This window comes from Larimichthys crocea, chromosome XIV (genome assembly GCF_000972845.2).
Source record: "Larimichthys crocea isolate SSNF chromosome XIV, L_crocea_2.0, whole genome shotgun sequence".
NCBI classification, from domain to species: Eukaryota; Metazoa; Chordata; class Actinopteri; family Sciaenidae; genus Larimichthys; species Larimichthys crocea.
This window is the reverse complement of record NC_040024.1, coordinates 8,952,872-8,980,761: the sequence shown is the minus strand read 5'-3', so window position 1 is coordinate 8,980,761 and position 27,890 is coordinate 8,952,872. Positions and strand designations below refer to the sequence as shown.

The 27,890-nt window shown below is 42.2% G+C and overlaps 1 protein-coding gene across 5 annotated transcripts in view; it reads left to right on the top strand.

Moving 5' to 3' along the window:
* Positions 1–27,890, top strand: part of htr2cl1 (5-hydroxytryptamine (serotonin) receptor 2C, G protein-coupled-like 1) — a 141,851-nt gene that overhangs the window by 44,109 nt on the left and 69,852 nt on the right. Inside the window, exon 2 of one of the 5 annotated variants that reach the window (XM_027287880.1) lies at positions 14,398–14,473. The exons of 3 other annotated variants lie outside the window; for them this stretch is intronic. The gene's annotated coding sequence lies outside the window, so the exon portion shown is untranslated. Of the gene's footprint in view, positions 1–14,380; positions 14,474–27,890 lie in introns of those variants that run through there. One more of the 5 variants, XM_019265123.2, reaches the window with a different exon arrangement.

The window sequence follows — 27,890 nt, the reverse complement described above, 5'->3', positions numbered from 1 at the left end:
ATGCCTTACAGGCAAGTACACACCCCGTCGAGTGGGTGGTAGGTTGCGAGATGGAGTGTTTCAACATATTTGTACACAATGACCCGCATGTGTGTGTGTGCCCCTGAAGGATCCTCCATGTGTTAACAGCAGAAGATCAAACGCTCGGATTCTCTTTGTTGCGGCCGATCGTTCTTTTCGCACATTCGCGAATCGCTAATTGATCCGACCACACGTGAAGTTTACATGCATACTCGCCCTGCGAAGATGTTTTACATCTTGTATGCAGGATGTATAAGTACTGGAGAAAGGAATGGAGTAGAAGTACAATGCTATATCAAAAAACTGACTTGAGTAGAAGTTGAAGTGTTCTTTAAACACCATACTTAAGTAAAAAGTATTAAAAAAAAATTTGTACTTAAGTATTGCAAGTAGAAGTATGTAAAAAATTGCTACTCAAGTACTGAAAGTAAAAGTACAGTAAGTACAGTACAAGTACTGTTGTTATATTATTTCAATTATTCATTAGGCACAACTTCTAATGTTCAGTGTTACAATGTTCATGGTAGAGTTCTGTGATTTCCATGGTCTGTGAATGCGTCTGAATGAATGCGAGAGCAGGGGGGGGGGAGCAGGTGTTATGACGTACGGCGCACGAGCGAGGTTGATGTGAGACCGGGACTGTTCGTTGGTTTTGGCGTGGTTAGCGACAGTACGAGTCCTGTAACCAAACCGTTCAGCATAAATGCAGTTTGTTCAATATCGCCTTGTCATTCATCACGTGTCCGGCTGGACGCTACAATAGTAACGAGTACGATTCAGCACATGAAAAATGTATCGGAGTAAAAGTTTAAATTCATCAAAAATATGTAGTGCAGTAAAAGTGAGAGTTGGGGAAAAAAATAATACTCCAAAAAGTACAGTACTGCATTTTAGTACTTAAGTAAGTACTTAAGTAGTTCCACTTTGTTACTATACATCTCTGTTAGTGTGACACACGCATGTTCATGCCGACAGATGACAAGGTGTCACCTTTTTCCCTCCATCTATCTGTCCATCAATCAACCTGCTTCTCTCTCCAACCAAACTGCACGTCTCTCTTCACTTGAACATTATAATAATAATAATGAAATAAAAAGACGAGCACTTGCTAAATGAGCTAGTTAACATTACTCTGTTATGCACCAAGCCACACACCATTGATGTCTTCCCTCCAGAGTCAATCAATAAACCTCTCACGCCAGAAAGAAGTATTACTCCTTAAAAATCAATCGATGCATCTGTAGGGTTCCCTGGGTTCTCGTGCATGTTGCTTCTCTTTTCTTTAATATTTTATGGGCAATAATAAAAGTCCACTGGTCATTCAGGATTCAGAACAGAGTGCATTCAATCTCTTAATCGGCTGTTCATATTTTTTGTTTCCCCCGCTACCGCAAATTGGCTTTTTCTCTTCACTGATCACGATGTGCTCAAAAACAGAAGCTGATGGGAGATCAGATTAAATCGTTATGTAATGAATGAATTTACTTCAGCACAGATTATGGAGAAATTTAAATTTAAAGGCTGACTACATTTTCTCATTTTCCTGTCTGTTTGACGGCTTTATAACACAGCGTGGTTTTTTTGTTCCTCTCCAAATTTTCATTCTTTGTTTCAGCAGAGTTTGAAATGATTTTCACAGTTCATGAGATTCTCAGCCTTACTCAGCGTAGGCCTATTTAAGCTGTAAAATTCCCATGTCTCTTTTTTGCTGTCCTGCTGCAAAACTGCAGTTCCTCAAACGTCCACTTGAGGCTGCGTCCAGTTCTCCATAAGTCCCCATGTCAAATGTCCAACTTCACAGCAGAAATAACATTGGTCTTTTTCTTTGGTTCAAATTATATTAAGGCTTAAAGTTATGCAGAATTAACAGTTTGGACGTTTTGCTGACTTTTTTTTTGTTGCCTTTTATGCCTTTTTGATAGTACAGCTGAGATGACAGGAAGCAGAGAGAGGAGGGGAGTGACACGCAGTAATAGGCCTCCGATGTGCGGATTCGACCGGAACTGTGTGCTCTTGGTTGGTTGGAACAAAAACCTGCAGCCACACCGGCCCCTTTGTGGAACAGTTTGGAGACCACTGATCTAGGTGAACCTGAATGAAGCCTGGTTGCTCAAACAAACCACCTGTAACATCACTCAATCGATTGAGTTAATCAAAACTGTTAATTCTGCATAACTTTTAGCCTTAATATAATTTGAACCAAAGAAAAAGACCAATGTTTATTTCTGCTGTGAAGTTGGACATTTGGACATGGGGACTTATGGAGACTGACTCACTTCTGGAGCCAGCCTCAAGTGGACGATTGAGGGACTGCAGTTTGCAGTCAGGGCAGCAATGGCATTGACAAAGCAAAAAGGGAGAGATGGGAATTTTTTACAGCTTAAATAGGCCTACACCTGAGTAAAGCGAGAATCTCATGAACTGTGAAATCATTTCAAACTCTGCTGAAACAAAGATGAAAATTTGGAGAAGAACAAAAAAAACCAACGTTGTTTTATAAGCCGTCAAACAGACAGGAAAATGAGAAAATGTAGTCAGCCTTTAAATTTAAATTTCTCCATAATTCTGTGCTGAAGTAGAATTCATTCATTACATAACGATTTAATCTGATCTCCCATCTAGCTTCTGTTTTCGAGCACATCGTGATCAGTGAAGAGAAAAAGCCAATTTGCTGTAGCGGGGAGAACAAAAAATATGAACAGCCGATTTAAGAGATTGAATGCACTCTGTTCTGAATCCTGAATGACCAGTGGACTTTTAATCTGCCCATAAAATATTAAAGAAAAGAGAAGCAAACATGCACGAGAAGCCCGGGGAACCCTACAGATGCTATCGATTGATTTTTAAGGAGTAATACTTCTTTCTGGCGTGAGAGGTTTATTGATTGACTCTGGAGGGAAGACATCAATGTGTGTGGCTTTGTGCACTAACAGAGTAATGTTAACCAGCTCATTTTAGCAAGTGGCTCGTCTTTTTATTTCATTATTATTATTATTAATGTTTCAAGTGAAGAGAGACGTGCAGTTTGGTTGGAGAGAGAAGCAGGTTGATTGATGGACAGATAGATGGAGGGAAAAAGGTGACACGCTTGTCATCTGTCGGCATGAACATGCGTGTGTCACATACTAACAGATGTATAGTAACGAAGTGGAACTACTTAAGTACTTTACTTAAGTACTAAAATGCAGTATCTGGACTTTCTTGGAGTATTATTTTTTTTCCCCAACTTCTACTTTTACTGCACTACATATTTTTGATGAATTTAATACTTTTACTCCGATACATTTTTCATGTGCTGAATCGTTACTCGTTACTATTGTAGCGTCCAGCCGGACACGTGATGAATGACGAGGCGATATTGAACAAACTGCATTTATTGCTGAACGGTTTGGTTCCAGTACTCGGTTACTGTCGGCCGTAACCACGCCAAAAAAAACAACAACATAACAGACCCGGTCTCACATCAACCTCGCTCGTGCGGCGTACGTCATGCACCTGACTCACCCAGGCGCGCGCTCTCTCACCTGCTCCCCCGCCCCCTCGCTCTCGCAGTCATTCAGACGCATTCACAGACCATGGGAAATCACAGAACTCTACCATGAACATTGTAACACTGTAACTTTAGAAGTTGTGCCTTAATAAATAATTGAAATAATATAAACAACAGTACTTGTACTTGTACTTTTACTTTCAGTACTTGAGTAGCAATTTTTTACATACTTCTACTTGCAATACTTAAGTACAAATTTTTTTTAATACTTTAGTACTTTTACTTAAGTATGGTGTTTAAAGAACACTTCAACTTCTACTCAAGTCAGTTTTTTGATATAGCACTTGTACTTCTACTCCATTCCTTTACTCCAGTACTTTATACATCTCTGCATACTAAGAGTGTAAAACATCTTCGCAGGGCGAGATATGCACTGTAAACTTCACGTGTGGTCGGATCAATTAGCGATTCGCGAATGTGCGAAAAGAACGATCGGCCGCAACAAAGAGAATCCGAGCGTTTGATCTTCTGCTGTTAAACACTGGAGGATTCCTTCAGGCTGGCACACACACACACACATGCGGGTCATTTGTACAAATATGTTGAAAACACTCCATCTCGCAACCTCCACCCACTCGCACGGGGGTGTTACTTGCCTGTAAGGCATGTGGAGACTCGCACCCTCTCAAAGTGTCTCTCCACTCTTAGTTACACACAGTTAGTCTTCTTCAGATGAAGGTGTCAAGGAGATGAGAGCGATTTTTAGACCCGCTGACTCAGAATCAGAAGAAGGGGACGGAATCGTCTGGAACACCGAAATCCAGAGAGGCGCCGTAAATATACTTGAAGGTTCTTGGTGGATGACAGGCCGACTGAGATTTATACACATCTGAGGGGTGAGTTGAAGGGTGCCGGTCCTCCCTCGTATCACCCACCATCCCAGTCCTCTGGCGACTGATGTCCTTCAAACCTGAAAGCCTCTTTAGAGTGATGCCAACTGCGTCCAACATTTAGCCTTCGCTGTTTTCTAAACATCCAGATCAATTATTTTACATTTTATTGCATTTAAAAGTTAAGAACACTTCCATGTTGAAATCGCAGAACAGTAGGCTTTACCTTCAGCTGAGCTTTGAAGCCTTTAAAGTGGTGAATGTGGGTGGCTGTTTTTTTTTATAGTTTGCGGTGTTTATGTCCGCGGTGGTAACTGTATTGTTGCCGTGACACATCCTTGACCCCCCTTTTGCAAAAGCATTTCATCAGGTTGCAACCGCTGCTCTGGTGGTAAATTCTGGGTGTGTGACACCTCGTTGATGGGATTGTAGTCTGTTCATTGACATCCACTGATGATGAAGCGCTGATGAGAGCATGATGCTGGATGAAGATCTAATTAGAGGTTGTAAACGTAACGAATAATAAATTAATGCAGTAGAACCAACTTTGGCCTACCATTAGTGCTGCAACTAACGACTGTTTGTATCGGTTAATCTTTTCCTGATTGACTTAATTAATCATTTCGAATGTGAAACGTCAAAACAAACTGAAATCACAATTTCTCCGAGCCCAAGGGAATGTCAGTGCAGCAATAAGTACTGTGACAGTTGTAGAGGGGGATAGATTCATCATGTCCAGGTGTTGGTAGTGTTGTAGAGGAGGTCCTCTCTGAAGAGCTGGAGGTCTTCAGGAGATCTTTGAAGGTAGAGAGGGACGCCCCTGATCTGGTAGGAACTGGTAGGACGTTCCACCAACGAGGAACAACAGACAAGAAAAGGTTGGATTGTCCTGAACATACTGGGTGGCAGAGCCAGGCGTCGATCATTGGAGGAGGTAACATATGCAGAACCGGAGACTACTTTGTAGGCGAGCATTAGCGTGTAGAAACTAGGCGCTCCGCCACGTTCTGGATCATCTGAAAGAGTTTCACTGAGCAGGCTGGAGGGCGTGAGATGACCACAGCTTGTATCGGGAGTTGGGTAGCCTGTTGCTTGTTTTGTCAGGAAACCAGATGGACCGAAAATCAACCACTGAGAAGCTGTTGAGGAGTTAGTGGCGTCTAGTGGTCAGTGTACAGTGGTCGTGAAAAACAGGAAAGGTCTTCTTATCTAGAGCCAATGTTTGGTTTGTCCGGACTCCATGGAAGAGGACACGGTACCTCTGTCGAAATTAAAGTCTCGTTCTATGGCAACAAAAACATAATGATGATTAATTTCAGGTTAACATACACACATAAAAACATAGTTATGCTTGCTATATTCAATGTCCACCAATATATCCCCTTAAATGTTCTAAACTGGATCTTTAAACTTCAATTAATAACCATTGGGGATTCCAAACTATATAGATGCAACCAGGATTATCAAAATAATCACTTTAATCGATATTAAAGTGATTAATTTATGAACAAAAGCAAAAGATTGGGAGTGAAACTTGAACTTTTGTATTTTTTCGGCCTGTTGTGGGGGAGCTTTCATTCATCTGTGACCCCAACAGAATTAATATGAATAATGTGAATATTAATCTTTGTGCAACTCCTCCATAAAGTATTTTGCTTCGCCATCTTCACGGCTGAAGAGCTGCACTCAAACATTGGCGCTGACTCAGTTGTTCCAGGTGGGATTTGAGCTGATAACATTAAGACAAGACAAGAAACCCGAGCCGTGACGCGGCTTTTAATATAATTGCAAATTACGGCGGGGATGCCACACGAGCTCGGAGGTGGAGAACGACTCATCCACGTCTTCCAAGCTTGTTGCTATTAGCCTTTTGACCGCGTAGGTCACGCGGGAGAAGTGAACACACACTTACCTCTACGTGAACTTACTATCACACGATCTAAAGTTCCTTTCTCATCCCTTCGCATGCAACTCTGATTGAGTTTGACATGCCTCTTCCTCCAAGCAACACGCACACACCCTGTTTAGTTATGCATTCATATATTCAAAAATGCTTGTTTGCTTTAATCGTCGCCCTGAAGGCCTGATTGTACTGGTCTGTCACATCCGGCACACTGAATGATAACGCATCCGTTCGCTCATTTGGCGAATTAAGAAAGCTGGTACAAGGTTTCTTGAAGGTCTATAAATACACTACAAGTGTGTTTTTCTTAACTTGGAGCGTGACGCTGCTGGAGGACAATAAACCTGGCTTTAAGTTTCATAAAAGAGATTAGATGAGGCGAATTTCAACACTGAGGCACTTTGACAGAATAATCAGAATTAATGCAGATAGATGTGTCAGCTTTGGCACCTCGGGGCGAAGAGCTTTTGTTTTGTTTTTTATCTTATTATAGTTTCTGCAGAGTGATGATATATCAGTAAAAGCAAGGATTGACACAATTGTTTTATATGCAGCGTGAAAGACACTGCTGCATAATGAGACACACAGTGCAGCTCCCTCAGTATTCATCATCCACCTCCACTAAAGGTTAGCAAGATGGCACAGCATTCAGAGATGACACAGCGTTTGCAATATGCGCCCACAAAGACTCAATTTCAGTTTAGTTTGTTTCACTCCCTGTGTCGAACCCTTCCGAGGAGTTCTGGGTCCGAACTCAGGAAACCAAAGTGAATAACACAGTGTCAGTGTTTCTTGCTTGTCAAGCTGCCATATTTCTTCTTGACGGTGGTCAACAACAAGAAAATGAAAGGCAGAACTTTTCCATATACTTAAGTCATATCTAAAATGTTCAACTATATGTTGATGACCCACGTCTTTGCTGATTTTTTCGTTTAACCTGGAGGTGGGTGAAGCGATACAACCTTCAAAACAGCACATTGGAAACCTGTGGGTGACGTCACTCAATCTCCGTCCCATTCTTTATGCTGTCATTGGTATTTAGTCATAAACCACTACTAGACCAAACGAGAAAACAAAAAGACCACTAAAGTTCTGACAGTTTGCTGAAAGGAACAGTAATGTGTGTATCAGACGGTAATCCATCCACAAATGTCAACCTGATTGTGGCAGTAGAGCGACCACCAGAGTCTTTAAGGTCAATCTTCTGGGACCATGAATGTTTGTACCAAAGTCTTGGGGCAATCCTTCCGGAAGATGTTGCTTGTGCTATATGAAAAATCAGAGGATCACCAAAGTCAGCTGTTAGTCTACAAACAAAGAAATATGTTTAACCTTTAGTGGTCCAACATTGTTGCGAGACTTTGACTGTCGAGGCTTCAGTGTTATGCACCTATCTGTTGTGTTGTGGGAGTGAGGCAGCTCAAGAAGAAGAAGAAGTCTGTGTTTTACAATCAAAGATTTAACACTATCCCTTCAGTGACCCACAATGACACATGCTTGACCTGTGTAACCCCCATAAAATTCCCACACAAACACATTCATACTCTGATACCAGACTGAAATATCTCGATGATGGATTGACGGATTGTCATAAACTTTTGTACACACTTTCATAGACTGACCAACCCGCTGACATTGCTTTGTTTAGAGCCAACGCCGCCAACGTGGCTAGAAACGATGCAAATAATGCAGTGATGAAACAGTTGGCAGCTCTTTCTATTCTGATCATAAAACAGTAAATATAAAGCTAGTGGCCGTCCTGTGGGAGTGCTTAAGAGTTGGACACAAGTACTCTTTGTTGGCAGTGGCAGTTGGTTGTTATGGAAATGAGGCGTACAGAGCATCTTTTCTTTTTGATGAAGCTCTTTTGTGGCTTCTACAAAACACTAATGATCCAAATGGATGTTTTTTTTTTTTGTTCGTTTATCCATCCAGATGTTACGCTCAATGTCAGACTTGATTGTTGCAGCAGATTCACACTAATTGGCTGAAGGGAAAGTGCAGATATAACTTTTCAGATAGGAGAAGACGTCACCACACTATGTATAGAATCAAAATGTATTTGTTTTTTTTTTAACTCAGACTCCATCGCCCACACGGTCCACGTCCGAAGCACAACCTTGGGCAGGCGAGCTTTGCAGGAACGCGTCTGGGTATCTTGAGTCACTGGATGGAAAGAGAAGCCGGGTGGCAGAGAGCGCCGGCGAGATGAGCAACAGAAAGAAAGAGGAAATAAGGGAGTGCATGAGTGAGAGAAAGCTTCGCGAACTGATGCCCTGAGATTATGACTCAAGTCTGAGCATGAACGGGAAGACTAAAAAAAAAAAAAAAGTAATAGATGTACTTTCAGAAAATCTTCTATAACTCCATAAATGAAAAGACAAACTTTGGGCTTAGTGTCATCTTTGCACTTAAGTAATACATCTTTAAATTAGTGACATTTATAGCCACAGTGTGTGCGGTTACTCATTGCAACACCCTCGCCTCACCCTTTCCTGCCTTGCGTGAAGAAACGAATAAACTACAGTGTCCACCAAACACTTGAAAAACACGAAAGGTCCTGTCTGTAGCCAGTGTTTAGTGTTTTAGTCACTGTCTGTGAATAATAAAGTCTCATTCTAAGGTAACAAAAATGTAAAAAATCTTATTTTCAGGTGATTATACACTAATGAAAACATAGTTATGTTTCATTTTTGACATATTCTGTAAATAGAGCCTAAATCTGAGTGTCTCCTGATAAATGCATGATAAATATACAACCACAAAATTTGTGTGTAGCCACGTCTTGAAAGAAAAAGAAACTCCTATGTGGCTTTTTCCTCGACATACTGTACTACATATAGTCATCAGTCATTAATGGGTTAATAACCTGTCAGCTAAATTCATTTCAGGAGGTCCGCTGAGTATCGGCTCCTGTCCTGTTAGTCTCTCATTCAATAAAGAGAAAGGATGTGTTTCCAGATCAGCCCAGAGGGGTTACACATCATCTGCAGGGAACAACGTGTCTGCTGTTGCATGGTTTGACCCAACATAGATGTGATTGTATGTCCAATCTGGACCTTCTGCTGTTTGTAAAGTCTATAAAGTTTTGTCCGCTCGCTGTTTTTGCTGCAGTAAACGTCTAAAATATTGATGCAAAATATAAATGCAGTGTTTTAGGAAGCTTAAAAAGTTTGGCACAAACCTGCAATCACATCTACAGTCTGAAATATTTAGTATTAGTAAGGACATATCCATTCTTTTAACTCGCGTTTCCGTCATCTGTCTGCAGTTCGTTATATTCTCCTACATCGTCTTTAGGTTTAATTATGAAAATTTTGACCATTACAGGTAGAAAATGAGGCGGACCATTGGAAGTTTTTAGCTTTAACAAGGACGCGCTGTCCTTGCCTGTGACAACAACGTGAGAGTTCTTCGTCTTTTCTCTCCAATTAGTCTGAAAGTGTTCCTCCTTCTCCTCCTCAGCCCCGGACGTGGAGGGAAATTTATCTCTCCGCCTGTCACAGCGTTGGCGTTGTTAGTGGGGGAATAGGCGTGTGTGTGTGTGGTGGCCCTGAGAAGATGGTGATTTATAGTGTATGGGGAAAACCACTATACTGTACGTGCAGTGTGTGTATGCATATGAAGGTTTACTTGACAGGAAAAGAGGAAATCGCACAGTTAAGGGACCATGTAACCCTCTAAATAGAACCTTTTAAACCAACAGCCCAAGATATATTTGAACATTTTTTGCATATAAATTGTGTAAATCAAAGATTTTTCATGTATAAATAAACGTTTAATCCACTGCTGCAAGTTTGCTTCATTATAATAAAAAGTGAGCTTCTCCAGGGGAGAAATTCAGGATAAAAATCAAGCGCTATGCATGAAGGACTTACGCAGTAAATCCTGTATTGATGTCAGGTCTTAGTGGACTGAATTGCTGCTTCTGTAAAAATGGGATTTTTTTGCCATTTGACACACCTGTACACAGAAAGCAGCACAGACATTAATGCAGAGCCTCCGGGCCTCGACATATCTGAGCAGGTCATGCTCGGTATAGTGAGACCCAAACAAGCACAGGCTCACACACATGCAGTTCGTTAAAGGGTGTATGGGAAGCGATTGTCGGCAGGCTTATTAAAAGAAATAAGCGCAGTGTAACTCTTGTAACTGCTTTTGTTGGCTCGTTTCTTCTTATCGTGGAAGATGATGATCACTGATGAGTCCATTTAAAGTTCAGGGAGGGTAGAACATCTAAAAGTCACTCAGCAGGAAATGATATTCATCATGTGTATTGATGGTTTCTCTAAGTCATCATTCAGATCATTTTAAACGAGGATGGATTGTCTATCAGAAAAACACAATTTTCAGTTTGTGACCGTTTCTATGGTGAACTTGAGAGTTTTCTTTTGTGAGGATCAGGTAGTTATGGTGCAGATACAGTGCAACAGAAACTGTACAATGTACTCCATACACACTATATGGACAAAAGTGTTTGGCCACACCTGCCTTGTTGGAGGAGGGATAATGGTATGGGGGCTGTTTTTCAGGGTTTGGGTTACAGGCCCTTTATCTCCAATGATGGGCTATGTTGATGCTTCAGCATACCAAGACATGTTCGACAATGCTATGCTTCCAACTTTGTGGTAACAGTTTGGGGAAGGCCCTTTTCAGTTCCAACACACGAAGGTCCATAAAGACATGGTTTGATGAGTTTGGAGCACCTTTGGGATGAGCCAGAACAGAGATTGCGAGCCAGGCCCTCTCATCCGACATCAGTGCCCGACCTCATAAATGCTCTACAGAATGAATGGACACAGATTTCCCACAGACACACCTTCCAAGACGAGTGGAAGCTGTTAAAGCTGCAAAAGGAGGACCAACTACATATTAAAGTATTTTAAATACAATGTCCCTGTTGGTATAATCGTCAAGTGTAGGAATACTTCAGATATTGATACTTACTAGAAGCTATAGCTTCTTATTTACACTGTTGTATATCGTGCACTTGTTAGTTCTGCCGTGCTGTAGATAGTTTAATAGCACAAAGCTTGATCAAGGAGAATGAATGATTCATCAACACACTTGTCATGACAAGATGCCGCGCCGCCATGTTCTGTCATGTCTTACCTCTACCGTCTCCTGATGAATCTAAAAATCGGCAAAGACGTGGATCATTGGTGCAACTTTAACTTAATATAATTTGAACCAAAACTGTTTTTTGTACCAGGCTGTAAACATGTTTATTTCCGCTGTAAAGTTGGACATTTGAACATGGGGACTTACGGAGACTGACTCGTTCTGAAACCAGCCTCAAGAGGACGTTCGAGGAACTGCAGTTTTTGGCATTTTTTTAGGCTTCACTTCACAGACACGGAGGTTGCCACTTGGTTCCAACATTATCTGTTTCTGTATACGGATCTACGTTGTTACCTATCTGTTGTGTCGAGAGGTTGAGACAACCCTATCCTCTGGAGGAATGGCAGAATGGGAATCAGAGTTTCCAGTGGGTTAAGCTGCTGACCATGAACCACAACGTCCTCAGTTTGCATCCGTCATCTCTTTGGTCTCAACTATCTAATAAAAGCAGAAAAAGCCCTGAAGGAACACTAGAAAAAAGTCACTTCAGGGCCTCAGTAGAGAAGAATAACTGAGTTAAAATTTTAGTTAAAGTTCTTCTAAGAAAGTGAGGTCTTGATATCAGCAAGATCAGGGAAAGCAAACAATCCTCCACTCTGTGGCTTTTTTGCTTCTCATCAGCGAGGCTGCTCTTTTTTTTTTGTTTGTTTCACTGGCCATCAGGTCGGCCTAATTAGTTAGTTCTTCAAGTCGCCGATTAGCCTGTTGTGCTGCCAATTAAACGGCGTGTTGAGGCTTCCTCATTGTGCATGCTGTGTGTATTTCTGACTGTACCACACAGCGCCTGCAATGTGGAGGCTGAGACACGCAGAGACGATGTTTGGCTTTCAAGGACAAGTGTATTTTTACACATTGATAGCGCACATGCTGGATTTACACTCACATGTACCCACATTTTCATGACAATAAGTGCTTTTTTTTTACATTCGCCAGTCTTTATACATGTTGTGGACAGTGCGGAGAAAGCTCAAAGGAGGCCAAGACGTCCTTTTGTTGAGAGGTTTGTTGAAGCTTGGCCAAGGAGAATGGAGGATTCATCAAAACACTTGTCACAACATGATGCCGCCTCATTTCTGAAGAAGCTGTCCTCTCTCTCTGATCAGAAGAGTGCCACACTGTCAATAAATGGTCATACTCAATGTATCTATAGTATAAGGTGTTGTCATTATCCCCAAATTCCACCGGGCACGTATGTGACGTGGCCGCCAGAGCTCTACATGGCCGTTCTCGTCAATGTTTCAAACCCTAACAGGCCAACCGTGGTTCATTTGAGAAGCAGGCACAGAAATAGCATAGAGAATCCAGTTGATTTTCAAAATAAAACACCCTGTGCAAACTGTCAAAAGGGAAACGATTACCTACGTAGAATATTTACACACTTAGAAGCACCTACGCCAAGGAAAAACAACCAAATATGAGCAAGTAAACAAAGAATCGCAGGCGAAGCGCTTCCGAAACGCTTCTGTTGGGGTTTGAAGTCGCATGGAGGATGGACCAAAACAGTGTCACGGTGATATGCTCGGTTGGGTTTTGGATCTACTAAACAGGGAAAATGTTTATCTTTATCTGACTCGAGGCTTCTACCTTATGTTACCTATCCGTTGTGTCGAGGGACAACCTTATCCTCTTACCACAGTAATGAGCAAACATACAGCTGCTCCCCAAAACAAACTAAAATGAACACTATCCCTACAGTGACTTCAACACATATGCTAGACCCGTGTAACTCCCATGCTGGAGTAGAAAATTGCCTCACAACACACACATACACCTTATAGATTCCTAGATCGATGACCACAGAGCGTCAGCTGAACTTCCCTGTGAGACAAGTAGCTTTTACTTTGTCTATAGGTCAATACAGTGTCCCTCTTCACCAGCAATCCATAAACCAGTGGGTGGTCTCAGTGACAGGTCTGTTCCTCTGTGACAATACAGAAAACTAAAGCTATCTTTGGTAGTGCTTATTATCTACTGCAGCACTCCTGCACTGCAGCGGCACCATGGAGCCCCGGCAGGATAATGGCCCGTGCAAGATCCCAGTTTAGTGCCTTTATAGATGACAAGCTGTACTGTACAAAGCTGGTTCTGCTGTGCTTAATGAACAAAAAAAACACATTCTTTCATGTAGCATAATCCTGAATTATGGAACCAATTTGGTGCCTGGTCCCACTGGGTCGTCCATGCTTAATGCAGCCCACCGAAATCTGATCTCCAAGCCTTTGCTTGATGTCACATTTGAGAGATTTCCAAACGTCTTGCCGGCCTGCACAACATTTCCTCCTTCCCAATTAGCTCAAACGCTAATGAAGCTTTTTCCTCTGATGACAACGAGCGTTTCACCTCACCGGCTGCACCGCACCTAATTTTATCTCTGCTTCCACGTCTGCCTTTCTTAGTTCCACTTGCTCAGCCAGCCCTGTCCGCTCAATCGGGTGCATGCTAATTAGCTTAGTGTGGGGCTAGCCAATCCCACGGGGAGTGCCACTGGGTAATTAGCTCGTGGCTAATAGGCGTAGCAATGGCACCGGGGAGGCAGGTGGAGACCTGCAGTTGGTTCCAGACAGTTGTTTGTCTCTGGTGGGTCTCGCTGCGACGTTGTTAGAGAATGCGAGAGGATACATTAAGGGAGGCGGAGGCAGGAAATAGAGGAGAGGATAAGAACTGGAGGGAGCAAAAAGGACTGCAATTACACCGACTGTATGTACTGGGTGACTGCATCTTTTTCTGTGGTGTACAGTCTAGCATGTCTCTCATGAACTTGCATATGACCTGAGGCGGGTCGAATGAGCCTCAAGTGGCCGTTTGAGGGTTTTTTCTTGGTCTGAACCCATTGCCTATCGATCGATGACGATTTAGCTTTAATGGTTTTGTTTTATTTCGTAATTCTCCCCTCTCCTTGTCTTTTATTTCCTGCCTTTGTGTTCCACCTGTGTCTCATCACCATGCCTTTCTTTGTGTGTCCTTTGTTTCAGTATTTGCGTAACCGGGTTCTGGATTTTTCATCGTCTGGACTTCTGATTACTGGACTTCTCTCGAATGGATGGATGGGTGGGTGGACGCCTTATTTTGTGTTCATCTTCTTTTTCAGTAATTCTGCTTTTTGTTCACTCACCTCCTACCTTCTCCATCTGCATTTGGGTGCACTTCTTTGAACCAATCTGTCACATTAGCATTAATCTGCTGGCTACACCAGAAGCCCAGAAGACGATACATTTGAACCAACCTGATATTTATATGCATACTTTACATTGTTCTTTTGTATTAGACTGCTTTAGTTGTAGCTTGGTGTACCTAATAAAACTGGACGGCAGAACAAGAAGATTATGTTTAGTATTCCTTCCCTGTTATCTCAACAGCTCTGACAGATAGAGGTGGCTTAGGGATTTCTGAAGAAAAGGGATATTTTAAAACCAAAGAGTGTCACGCCTCCATGGTGTTGTCCAACAGAAACAGTGGGAACCCGCAGTGGGAACAATCCTAAAAGCAAAACCTGCTGGGAGTTGCCTTCAGAAAAAAGAGGAGCCTGGATTTATGTTGTTTGGTTTTTTTTTGGTGGTTTCCATTAGAATGAACGAGAAGAGACTCAAACGTCTTGATAGTAAAAAGACATTCCCGGTCCAAATGACTGGTCCCATCTGAATAAGGGATTAATCCAATAAATCATTAAATAGTGGATCCAAAACACTTTGCTGGATTGCAAAAGAGGAATTCAATCATGTGGGAGGGAGAATGTATAGTTACTAATGAAAGGGGGGCTGATAAAAGCCGGGAGTCGTTGTATGTAGGATGGTGGAGTAGGAAGCAGCTGGCACATTTAGAGACTGATGGGAATAGCTAACAAGGCAGGCAGGCTGATTTTGTATCCATCAAAAGCAAACCGAGGTGATGTGTTCTGCATGGGTACTGATATATGAACTGATGATGATGTATCAGAAGTTGAAAGTCGGTGTTTCTTCGTGCAATGCATCGGACATAAATATTCATTGAGTCTTCATAGAGAGAGTAAAGGTTTTATGTTCCGATCCTCGGTTCTGTAGGAGCAGATTTAATCTACCTGCCATTTTAAATTCCTGTTGCTCAGAGTTTAAAAAATGCTGGAACCTGATAGAAACATCATCTATTTCATCTGGCAGATCACAAATGCATTTTGCTTGTTTGTTTGAGCGCTGAGAGGGAGGAGGTGGACGCGATGAAGAGATAAGGAGCGAGGTGAAAGCGAAAAACAGGCCGGGGACTCTCTCACTTAGTCATTTTAGCTTGGGGCAAGTCCAAACTTGGCCTTGTATAAGGAGGGCACACACACACACACACATTCTTCGCCCACACATTCAGACATTCACATACACACATAAAACAAATAGACACACATACAATAGTGCATTTTCGAGACACGGGCAAATTATTCATTTATGCAGAAAAGGCTGACTCAGGTTGTGGAAATACTCGTGGACTGGTCCAGCCCACGCTCCATTTAACACATTTGAATGAGTTATTGGGTGTATAAATGGACGGTGCAGTCACCTTTTCAACAGACTGTGGACAATGTTTCACAGAGGAGGATGCCCTACATTACACACCGGCCCAACGCCTATTAAACTTCATTACAACCACATCTTGTTCCTCGACGGTGTATTTCGAATTATGACTGTTGTTTAAAGGTGTCGGTGCGCTTTAACTGGAGGTCAACCAACAAATGAAACTCTGTTATAATTGGAGGCCTCGGCGTCCAACAGCTTCCTAAAAAGCAACAATCGGACAAGCACAGCTGCAGAGTTGGTGAATTTCACAGGCTGCTCGCTCTTGAAGCATAACAGAACAATCATATAGGTTTATGTTACCACCAGTTTTAATTATTTCAACCTTGTTTGGCATGACAGATGGCTCTAAATATTACAACACCCATGAGCATCAGCTGATGTGTATTGATCCAAAACCCAAAAGCAAATTTTATTTGAGCTGCAGATGGTAGCACCAGCTTTCATAACACATAATCGTCTGCATAGCATCTTCCCTCAGTCAGCAGCACACGTCCATTAACATAGTTCTAAACTTGTTAATTGGATGTTTGTTGACAAAATGCACCCTGGGAGTCTTAGAACCAACAACTGTTCTTCTTCTTGTGTTGACGATTTGTCCCTCCAAGTCATTATAGAAGTGACTCAACTGGGGAAAATGAATGGTATTCCCAAAATAACTCTTCCCGCTTGGCAAATCTGTTGAATGCGGTCGAGGAAAAGTAGGCAGGCATGGTTTGGACTTCTTTCTCAATCACTTTTTGTGCTCGTGTTCGCAGAAAAATGTACGCTACTGTACCCATTTGTATGATTGTCACGTTTCACCCTCTCAGGTTTTTCATGCCGCCTTTGAGTACAGCTATTTGGAACATTCTCGCCTTCAGCAGCCTTCAGATAACATGTTCTTTGAAATGCCATGACAACAAATGTATACATTTGAAAACATATGCCATGTAAGTCCTTGACATTTCCTTACAGTATATAGATGAATACCTGTGGTTCTACTGCATTCATGCACATAGGCGATTCATTGGGAAACTCTAGAGCATACCAAGAGGATGTTTGTATGTTGTTACCTTGCAGCCATATACCCATTTTATCCAACCTTGACACTTTAATAAGTCAGCTTTGTATTTCTGCAGAGGAGTTGTGTGTTTCCCTTTGCCTTGCATTCACTTCACTTTTCCTTGTTGGTTTGTTTTTGTTCAGCCTCACAATAGCACGACAGTCCACCACAAGTTTCATCTCTGTGGGCCCAGTGAATTAATTGGCAACCCCAGCTGTGTTCGTGTTACGACCGACAGTTCAGGGCCGCAAACCACAACAAAGACAGAACCGGTCCGCCCAAAACACTTCCAAACCTCTTGCCCCTGACTCTGTCTCTTCAGTTTGATCTTTTGTCAGCTGAGAATGTGGACAAGAAAAAGTAATGAAGGGTGAGGGAAAGGACGAAGGCAGGGTTTATCGATCTGACTCCAGAGACTAGAAAGATGAAAGTCAAAGTAAGAGAAACACAAGAGAAGATGCATCCTAAAAACTCTCTGTCCTCCACGATTAAATCAGTGACAGTCAAAGCTATGAATACATCTTAGATATGTTGTTTATTTGTTCTTTTCTACCATCCATCATACGCAATCTCTCCTCATTCATCTGATATATCCAAACTTTGGGAGGAACTTTGGCTCAGTTGACTCTAACCTGGTTTAAGTTGATTGATCCAGGTCCATTTTGGGTCTGGTTCAGAAATTGTTAAGCTCTTAATGAAACAAACCCTTGCTCTTATCTTACATCCTGAATTTAATTTGTATACCGTCTCTTTGGGACAAACTGGACTTCGGTTCTTTGAATGTTTCAATGGTTTTTAGTTTGTTGTAGGTGTCTTGATTTGAAACTAGCTGAACCTGGATGGTTTTGATAAAAGATTACGGATTACATAATTAGATTTGATTTCAAAGCTTGATGCATGGCATGATGATTTTTGTGGCCATATTGGCGCTCTACGGCACAGAGAAATAACTGTAGCATCTGACCCCATGACCTCTGCCATGTGTCATCCCCCTTCCCCCATTCCTCATCACTGGTAATTACTATATGAAGCATGTCATGGTAAACAAAGTGACACATGGGAGGAAACAGTCACCACGGCCTCTCTCCTCTGTGAGCTCATCGTGTTTTGCGGTTTCTGCACTCGCTTTGACATTTCGTTTCTCTCTCTCACACACACACACACACACACTGCGATCGACCCCACCGGGCAAATTAATTAGGGATGCTGCTTTGGAAATGTAGACGGAGCTAAAACAATGTGCAAACCTCAAATGGCTGCAACACACACGGCTTCTGTCTGTCCTTTCTGACCACACACACTCCCTGTGTGGAGTGTTATTGCTATGCAGTACCAGCGAGACTGGGAGAGTTGATATGCCTCCTTCCATTAATCCATCTCCACCTTTGTCATTATGTCCATACACAGACATGTCAAACTCAAGGCCCAAAGGCCTTGGGATAATTTCAGACATCTATTATTAACGGCCTGCTGGTAAATCGCACTCCCGCCGCTCATACTACAAATCCCACAATGCACTACTCAAGATACTGTCATTGGTCAAGACCTGTGCTCCCCCCGCTGCTTCGGTTGTTTATTGACACACTGATCAGCGGTCATGGTTACCTTAGCTCCTGTTCTGGCACAACACCTACATCTTCTCCCTATCAGCATTGCCCCTCGCCCCTGGTCTAAAAAGCTCAGACACCATTCACCCAATTACAAGTCGGTGTAACATCAACATGATGTTTCCGGTAGAAAAGTTACTCACTGTTGCTTTACAGCATCTTTTTTTTTTCTCTTTCTAATGAATCATTTTTGTTCATTTCCATTTTCTGTATCTCCTTGTTTGCACACTTCCTTTAATATCTCCTGTCTCCTCCTTGTCTCCGTCTTCCCCTCTCATTAGATTTGAAAACCCTAATGAAGAACTAACAGGATGGAAAACACCTCCCCACTCCTCCTCCAGCCTCCATTTTTCCTTTCTTTCGTTCTCCTCATCATTTTTTGCACAGCCTTTCTCCTCCTCCTCTTCTCGTCTCTCTGTCTCTCTCTCCTCCACCTCTTCGGCTGCTCTGTCCTCTCTTACAGTGAAATCCACCATTTGGAGAAGAGAGAGAAAAATACCAGAGAGATTTTTTTTTTTAAAGCAGAAGATCTGCAGCACCTGCTCTTGTAAAATGGCTGCAGACGTGACAGTGAAAAGTCATTTTGGAAGCGCAGGTGACATTTAACATCAGGATGTAAAATTGCTGCATTGTTGTAAGAACAGTGGAGACATCTGTTTGGACAGTTGAAGCATGAATGAAAATGGGCATTTTTGTTTTTTGCTGATAAATCTCTCCTCTCCTTCCTCCCTCGCTGTCGTCTCGCTGTCTTTGGCTTCGTCTCCTTCTGCATCTCATAATTTCTTCCTTCCTCTCCTCCCCTCCCTCTCTCTCTGTGGCAATGAATACCGAATCAGTCGGAGACAGACGGTGCGTGGGGTCTCCACGGAGGAAGGGGTAAAAAAAAAAATTTAAAAAACGAGCGCACATGCGTGCAGACATATGCCCGAGCAAGAAAAACCCTCTGTTCTCCCTACCGCACGGACACACTCATGCACGCGTGCACGATGATTTCGCCGCTGATAAATTGTGACAGAGTAATTTTCTTTATCTGTAATCTGCAGTCGCTGAGTCTCAAATAGCTTCTTCAAACATTAGTGAAGCCACGGGGACGCTCTTAGGAGGAGATTAATGGAAAACACACACACACACACACGTGGAAAGACACACACTTTGCATTAGGAGTCTATTTCAGCGTCGTCGCCGCCTTTGATCACGCTGTGAATTCGAGCTTTTGCATGATTGTTTTATATGATCTCTCTCCTTTTATCTTTGCCTCTCGTCACGTCACGCTAAGCTTCTTCTCCCCTTCTTCTTCTTCTTCTTCTATGGCTTCACGTTGCTTTTGATTAACCTAACTCTCGATGTGTTGTAATCTCCTTTGCCTCCCGAGTCCCAAGGCCCTCACGTCGCCAGATTAAAAGTTTCCCCTCGGCAAAGCTGCAGATGCAGATGCTGCACAGTTCTGACGGTAAAGATGTTTAGACTTTATGAGGGTGTGATTACAAAAGCACACATAAAAAATTATGTTTGAATCCGCATTTATAGACTTTAGTGTTCAACAAGGTTAATTTAAAGCATCTTCGTTTGTTTGCTGACAAACCTGCTGTTCCAAGTCTTCAAATGAACCCTGTACATCCTTCCTAGTCCTTAGCATCCTATAAATCTCTTTGTGTCAGGTGTTTAAGAGAGATTTATAACCCTTGTCAACTTGTAATGTCAGTAAATATCACAGGACGATACATTCAGGTGGTCGTCTTTCAAATATATTGTCAATCAAAGTTAGAAAGTTGTTCTATATTATACACTGGGAACTTGGGCATCGTTCAACTTGTCCCCGTTGACCTCTTTTTTTTTAACGCTTTGTTGGATCTTGGAGGTGCTTATAAAATTAGAAATGTTTGACTCTAGAGGTTGATGAGGAGCACCTGAACGCACCATTAGTTTGGATCTCTGTGCGGCTGAACAGTTTTATTTGTAGAACATGGACACATGGTCGACACGACTTTGAAAAAACCCTGAAGGACTTCATGTCAACACGTCCTTTGGTGCGTTCAGCCTCTGGTTATTTTTGGCCCTTTTCATTGTTTGGCTCGAAAGTCATCCCGTTCGTCACTTTGGTCCAAAATATCTCAGAAACCTGTCAATGGATTGTTTGATTAGACATTCACTTTGACTTTGGTGATCAGTAAACTTCTAGTCTTCTAGTGGTTTTGCGTGAAATATCTTCTGAACTGTCATAGCTTTGATCCCTTAACCTTTCTTCATCAGGCCAGACTTTTTATTATGCCCAGTACTTTGGTTTAGGACTAAATACCCTTCTTACATCCACCATGAGGACTTCTGTACTTTCTGGCATAGTGTGCTAATATCGGCAGGGTAGTGTTGTCTCAATTCGAGTATGACCGTTGCTTCTTCTTTGCTGAATTGCAACCATGCCAACCTCGTCATCGTTCAGTCAGTCATAGTTGATCTGGTAACCCATTAGTGATCAATGTGTTGCTTTGTTCATTGACCTGCACTGGAAACTGCACAGAACCTCGTCCGTGTATAGTCATTATAAAGTTGCTGTATTCTTCCTCTAACAGAACTCACCGGTTTCATCGAGACAACTCGTTGTTTGTCATCAGTCACAGTAAATTTCGACACCCTGTCATCTGTTGACCAATAATCATCAAAGCTTTTGAGATTGTGTCACCCAAGAAACACAAAGACTCATAAGCATCAGTTCAGTCGACGATCATAAGCTCCATATTGCAAACCTTTCTCTATCTGTGCCAGCATGCGTTTTACAGTATCAAATGGCAGATGGCCACAGCATTACTCACACAAAACTCTTCAAACTCTTTTGACTCCAGTCCTTGAGAGTCTACAGACCAAGACAGAGCACAAGGACAATGTTTGTGTGAAGAGGAAGATGGGCGGCGTGCCAAACACACCTTTTCATTTGAACAGGGAGGTGATGCATGCGGGGAGCACTTGACGTGTTCGACAAAGACTGACCGTTTGTTTTGCGCCGTGTGGGACGTGACGGCGTTTGTTGATAGAACAACGTGTCACAGAAGAAATATGGCTGCGTAAAAAATCGCTGAAATGAAACTATGCGATGCGAGATTATTGCTGAGGCTGTGTATTGATGATAAGACGAGAGAGGGACGAGTCAGCACATAAAATAAATAAAACCCCACACATTTCATGCATTCTTTGAAATAAGCACTGAATATCCTTCCTGTATTATTTACTGTTATGATTACTACACTCCGATACTTTTGCGGTTGGACACAAAAGATGAACCACGACTGTTTGCTCGCTCGCTCGCTCGCTCGAGGGAAGGTGACACGGGGAAGATGCGGCGATAAACACAAAAAACAGCTCAAGCAATGTGGTGGAGAAATGACAGGACAATTTTTAGGATGGAGAAGGGAGATATGGGGAGGAAGTTTTTAAAGACGGCGAGAGATTAACGGCAGGAAAGTACCAGAACTTACAAATGGGAGAATGAAGAAGAGAGATTTAGAGGTGTCAAGGGTGAGAGAAAGTGATATGAAAATTTAAAAAAGGGGATTTATGGATGAAGGAGAAAGAAAATGTGGGTGAAAGAGGAGGAAGGGTGAAGATTTAAGTATGTGCTTTGAGATTTCTTCTCTTAAGTACGGACAGATGGAAGGCAGTGAGAGACAAAGTACTAAAGTGAAGTTTGGACAGGGAAGGATCAATAAGAAAGACTGGTGCTTTACATCCATACCAAGAGGAAGATGGAAAACTTGATGGTAGAACGGTTGAAGAACCAAAGATGAGGAGAGTGTTAATTTCTCTCCGCAACCCCCAGAGAGGATAAAAGCGAGGAAGTGAAGTGAAGAACAGCGAAGTGCAAGAGACTTTTTGTAAGAGGATTAATGATCGAGTATTTTGTGCAAACGAGTAAAATACATTTAATTTTCTCAAGTATCTTGGCGTCTTGTTCACGAGTGATGGGAAAATGGAGTGTGAGATGGACCGGCGGGTTGATGGAGCTGAGACGAAAGGTAAAGCTCTCGATTTTCCAGTCCATCTACGTTCCAGCTCTCAACTGTGGTCACGAGTTTGCGGATACAAGCGGCTGAAATCGGCTTCCTCCAGCAGGTGGCTGAACTCAGACTTTAAGATAGGGTGAGGAACTTGGACATCCAGAGGGAGCTCGTCTAAAGGAGTCTGCTGAGGTGGTTGGGGCATCTGATTAGGATGCCTCTTGGAACGCTATGCTAAACCTGCTGCCACCACGACCCGACCCAAAGAAATCTGAAGGACATGACCTTTCTTTAATATCTTTTATTCACTTTAACTCTCTATCTCTAAGTATCACGGCTCTGTTTTTATATCCCAATGAGCTTTACTGTGTCCCTGTTGCTGCAGTGGTGCAATGTCTCCAAAGTATCTTTAATTGGACTGCAGCTCTGTCAATCTCAGTCCTTCTTCTTAATTTACCATAAAGTGTTTTCCCCCCTCGAGGAATATTCGCCCTCCTCCTCCTCACTCGTAAGAGTTCTCTTCAATTGATGAGCTAGACTAGCGGACCATCAACTCTTCTTCTTTATGAACCTGCCAGACCTTACCGTCCTTCTAGATAAAACACAGGGTTGCTGACGATAATGTATCATTTTTATTTGTTGCCATCTGCTCATGCCCGAGCCTCATATCGGAGACAGATTGCCTGAATCTCGTAATAGCTCATTTGGTGAAAGAATGAAAGATTCATAAAATTGGATATCAAGCTCGGCTGTTTTTTTTAATGCGAGGCTGAACGGTTGCAGTGAATGTATCCGGTCGTGTTCCATCCCGTCAAATCTCCAACCTTCAACTCAAAGAGAAAGCCTTTTTACTGCGCATGATTGTGAGTCGATACAAGAATTTTGATGCATCTACAGGACATGCCTGTTTAACAAATGTCTCTCTGCCCACTGCTCTCTTCATTTCATTTTCTCTCTCTCTCACACACACACACACTAATGCATGCATGCATACACCCACATGTAGTATGCTCGGATGCCCTCTCACCTGCCATCAAATGACTCACACACGGAGCCTTTGGACTTCATATTTATGCATGTCTGCCAATGCAATTTAAGTCACACAAACACAGTCGCACACACACACACACAGCCGGGTTAAAAGGGTGGAACGAAAGTCTGAGAGAATATTATCTGTGCTGGTCAAGGCTCTAGCAGGCTGGCACTCATAAACACACTCACACACACATATATGCTGGTTTAAAGGGTGTAGCAGACAGGTCTGACGAAGAATATTATCTGCTTTGGTCAAGGCCCGGCAGCTTGACACGCAGACACACACACACACAGTGTCTCATCCTTAATGTGATGTGTTTTCGTCTTTCATTAGGATCCAGTCATTGGAGGCAATTACATGGGTCATCCTGCTTTTTAATGCAGAAATAATGGAGTTGGAGGGAAGGCAGGGAGAGATAGAGTCAGTGAGGAGGCTGCAGGAGATAGAAGGAGGAAGAGGGAGGAATAATGGGCTGACACCAAATGTCTGTCACGCTCGTGCTGCGTGACAATCGAAAACTCAACGAAGAAACGTGTGTGTGTGTGTGTCAGCTTGTGCTTGTTGCTCTCCTGCACCGTAAATTAAAGAGATATCCAACAGATTTCAATAGAAGTGCAGGTCTAGACCGTGCTCTTTATAATACAGTGTACAGACACCCAAGAATTCCCACCATGAGCGTGCACTTGGTGACAGTGGCAAGGAAAAACGGGCAGAAACCCGACCATTAGTGGGACGACATCTGCCAAAAGCAGTTGATGTGAACCACAGCAGCAGCAGCAGGTCTGAACAATCCCCGATCTCGGCGTAGCCACGATCCATGAGAATCTGCGAGGCGAGAAAGCAGAAAAACTCTGGGGAAGAAGCAAAGTTAGTAACATGCATTAATGAGACATGGATGTGTTCAGATGGAGAGAGACGGAAGAAGAGAGGAGCTCGGTGCATCATGGAAAGGCTCCAGGCAGTCCAGACCTACTGTAAAACCAAAACCATGACGGTAAAAGACCGTAAAATATACCTTGAATTATGACTGTCATACTTCAAAACCTTAGTTAAACCATTTTAAGGGAATTTATACAGAATATTTTATGTAGGAGACTGTTATTAAACAGCAAAACACCATAATATTTAACGGCATATTTTACAGGCTTTTACTGTCATGGTTCCCTATTTTTAAAATATGGAATAAAATGCCGACCTTGACCGTACAGTCATATTTTATGGCAAAACCTTTATTTATACGAAGTTTTAAGGGAATTTATACAGAATAAAGTAGTACACAGCAAAACACTGTTAATATTTAATGGCATATTTTAAAAATATGGAATAAAACACCAACCTTAAATATAAAATCAGCAGTGCTAACATCCAAGGTTATATCATATTTATTACAGTAAAATTCTGGTAACCACAGCTGCCGGATTTCTAGCATAAAAACATTCTGCTGGGAAGTTGGACATTTTGACATGGGGGCTTATGGAGGTTGACTCACTTCTGCAGCCAGACTCAAGTGGACGTTTGAGGAACTGCAGTTTTTGGTATTTCCACTTGGTTCCACCAGGCTGAAGATGGACTTGATGGACAGTCAAGCCCTTTCTAAGTGATTAATATTAATGTGGGTGTAAAAACCACGGTGGTTTTGCTTAGTCACCTTTTTCTTTAAAGCTGTTATTTAAAAATCATGACTTAGCATTTCGGCCGGACACTAAAGCTGCTCGTGGCGCTCGGCGAAATCGATTAGTTTGGTGATTGATGTGGAGTGAGTCCACTACAACGTCTGATCTTGTAACTTTTAACCATGACTAAGCGTTTTGATGAAAACTAGAGCATGTAAAGACGTCAAGTATCGATTTGTTGTATTAAACATGATTTAATTTTGCTGGGCGAAGGACTCTTTGAGCTTCTCAACGGGAAATGCTGATCCTTCAGGGGTTAACCAAGATGTAGGTATTGATCGCCAATAACATTCCCTCCTTCGCGTGTGTGTACAGGCAAAGTATTGACTATGCATTGATGACTTAAACTACATGTTTAGAGAGAAGAGATCTCTGAAGAGAGGAATGAGCAAGGCAATCAGGAGAAAGCTATTTGAGCGGAATAAAAGGCTTGCACTAGTACAGCGTGTGCAGTTTTTAATCTATTATACAGTGTAGCTTTGTAAAGAAGCATTTCCTATACGTGGGAAGTCTCTAAGTGTGTGTGTGTGGGGGTCCCATCTGTTTTTCAGCCTCCATCTCCTCGAGTTTGTCCGCCCTTGGCAACAATCTATCTTCCTTCCCATCTGATGTTGCAGCATATCGTTACAAAACTGCATTTCTTTGCTCTCTTTTGTGTTTCGATGTTTCTCTCCAGCTTCTACTCACACATATTCCTCGTCCGCCGTGTCCACTGCAATGCTGCAGAAAGATAAAGTCCACAGCCCCGGTGTGTTACCGTGGTGTGTGCATGCTTTGACAGTCTCATCAACACTTCGGCGGCTCTATGCTGCACATCCTGACTGTATTGTTGCTTTAATTGCTACTGCTGTCAGAGAGGTGTTACCTAGAGATGTAATTACGCACAAACATCCTCCTGTGATGCCTGGATGATTTAATATCACTGTTCTGTAACATCTTTAACACCGCTGCTGTTATTGAGATAAGAGACCTTTTGTGTGTTTAGCAACTTTGGTCCAACTGTTGATGGATTGTCATGAAACTTTGTGCAGCGAATCCCAAAGACTTTAATGATTCTGAGTCAAATATCTCAGCAATGTTTGGATTAATTGCCGGGACATTCATCACTTCCATCACCATAATACCAGAACCACCCAGGGGAGGATCTCAGCTGCAGTCTTAATAACTGGTGGTCCACCGACATATTTTGCCATCAGCATGTCAACACTTTAATTAGTCCATTACTTTAGTTTCTGAGCTGCAAATTAATTAAATTAAACTCCACCAGCCTCTACAACCTCAGGTAAAACTGCCAAAAACTGCAGTGTCTCAAACGTCCACTTGAGGCTGGCTCCAGAAGTGAGTCAGTCTCCATAAGTCCCCATGTTCAAATGTCCAACTTCACAGCAGAAATAAACATGTTTACAGCCTGGAAAAAAAACAGTTTTGGTCTCTGTAGCTAATTTCCCCGTTCATGACAACTGTACTGAGGGTGAATTTATATACAACTCACCTGTTCAGGTTATATTAAGACTTAAAGTTATGCAGGATTAAAGATTAGAAGATTAAAAGTACAGTTGTCCCTCGCTATATCGCGGTTCACTTCTCACGGACTCGCTGTTTCGTGGATTTTTTTCAGTGTTTTTCAATGCTTTTTTTTTTTTTTTTACAGCGTACTGTACATTATGAACGTGCATTGTGTTCTGCGTCCAAAATTGGCTAAGGGAGAACCGCACATGTGTTCTGCGTCCTGTTTAAGGGAGTACTGTACAAAATGTGTGTAAAAAGGTGTATAAAAGTGTGTGGTTAGGGGTTTTACGGCCTTAAAACATGTATAATAATTGTAAAACTTACTTCGCAGATTTCGTTTATTGCGGGTTATTTTTAGAACGTATCCCCCGCGATAAACGAGGGACCACTCTATGGTGGAGTAGTAGGGCCACATTTAAATTAAAACATTTTTTTGGAATTAATTACTAAATATGGCGAGTAATAACGACTTTAATTTCGTAATTAATTCTCGCCATATTTTACTATTTTATTTTCGTAATTAATAAAAAAAAATGTTTTATTTAAATGTGGCCCTAATACTCCATCGTAATTTGTTTACATAAATACATTAGTTATGTATGATCTTGTACCAATGACATGTCACATAAAAACAAATAAATAAATAAAAACAAAACAAATCCAACAAATGAAACGGGTTTTTCATTACGTAATGCATCCTCACTGAAGACAGGAGAGGAGGAATGTTAAAGCGGGGGAAAGTAAACATGTCGATGGCAAGAGAATGCGACCGATTTCGCAAGCACGAATCGGGCTCTGAGAAAAGGAAAAAAATAAAAAGAAGAAAAAGAAGGAAGAATTTCACAACTCACTGTGGGGATCGCTGGATAAAGTTGTCAGCACTTCCAGAGATGCGGTGGTAACAACTAGCATCTCCATCACGCACACCGACACTGTGGCATCGGGAGAGACTGTGCGGGCTTGCTCTGCTATCCACTGAAAAGGACATTGCATCCAAACTGGATTATAGAGAATTTGTTGCTGAGTTTGCGGCCAAGAAGGCAAGGAAAGTGACTCTGAAGTGATTAGTTTCTG